Below are 1,607 nucleotides of genomic sequence, written 5' to 3' on the forward strand. Positions count from 1 at the left end.
AATAAGCCTAAAACATTGATCCGTACAAGAAAATGCAATATTTCTTCTATTATCATAAATTTTGATAATTATTGCCAAAGAAATTGGGAGAAATGGCATCTGTAGACATTCCCCGAGTCGAGAAGGGAGACTTCACTTCAGTCAGCTACCAAGTCCAACCATCATTGCGAGCACAAACTTCAAGTATTCTATATACACGTTCGATTTCACCTCTGACATTCGCTTGCTTTTACGTATGTTTATGTATGTTTCGGCAAGAATTTCATCATGCCAATGAGGAAAAGACAAGGAAAACATCTCGCTAACATACAGACGAAGAAAAATTGCTCAAGTATTATTACAGAACATATCATAATATACGCGTTGTTAGTGAAGAGAGAGGGGAGGGTTGCGTAGTAAGGGTTGCGTAGTAACGCCCCCGTCTTGCCTGACAGCACACGTCACACTGTGTCCAAGGCTACGATCTTTGAGCAAAGAGATCTTCATTCATGATAAATAACAAAGTTTTGGTTTTTTAATACCCAAAATGGAATATGAAATTCATAATAATCATGATTTATTAAATTGTCTTTGTAAAAAGAGAGTACACCTTCGAGTTTCACCTCTGACATTCTCTTGCATTTACGTTTCTTTATCTTTGTTTCGGCAAGAATTTCATCATGCTAAAGAGGAAAATACAAGGAAAACATCTCGCTAACATACAGAAGAAGAAAATTCGCTGTAATAAGCCGAGTTAGTGAAGGGGAGAGAGCGAGTTGCGTAGGAAGGAGTGCCCCATCTTGCCTCAAGCAGTGCCCCAGGCTACGATATATGAGCAAAGGGATCATCATTTATGATTAAATTATGATAAATAAAATAGTTTTGGTTTAATATACACAAAAAAGAAATATACATTCATAATAATCATTATATTATTTTTTACATTGTCTTTTATGATATCGAAGGAAAACTTTGAACGCCCGTATCTCAAAACTTATACTTATTGACCTTCAAAATCTATCTTCTCACTTAGTTTTAAAGCTATAACATTGGAATTTGGTATATAACTCGAGACATTATAGAACAATCAAATAGAGCCCTTTTTTCCAATTTTTGTTTCGTCTTTTTTTATAAATTTTTTCTCCTGATTTATAGGGTTTATTTTTTACCATACTGAAAAATTTATATCTAGCAAAAAAATGACTTTTAGAGAAAAAACTCCTCATTTGATTGGAGGTCTACATCAGGTCTATATATGGTAGTAATCCTAGGTCTTAATATTAAATATCAAGGAGGAGTTAGAATTTAAAAAATTGTTATTTTCGGGATAAATCGCCCTGGCATCACAAAACCGAAGGTCAGAGGCGAAAATCATATGCGGTTTGGAGATGTCCCAAGTCACCTTCTTAAGTGGTATGAATATCAAAGTCCTGTCCTTAAAAAATGGCATTAGCCAGCCGGCCCCCTTAAAGTACAGACCAAGATCAGTGAAATCCAAAGCTCAGCAGGAAGCTGTGTTAGCCTAAATACTAACCCTCAGAGACGAACACAGAAACATCAAGACCGAATATTTCTCAAATTAGGCTATCTCGTTAAATTTCTCAAATTATCTGGACTGTGCTGAATTA

The sequence above is a fragment of the Macrobrachium nipponense genome, chromosome 41 (genome assembly GCF_015104395.2).
Source record: "Macrobrachium nipponense isolate FS-2020 chromosome 41, ASM1510439v2, whole genome shotgun sequence".
Lineage (NCBI taxonomy): Eukaryota > Metazoa > Arthropoda > Malacostraca > Decapoda > Palaemonidae > Macrobrachium > Macrobrachium nipponense.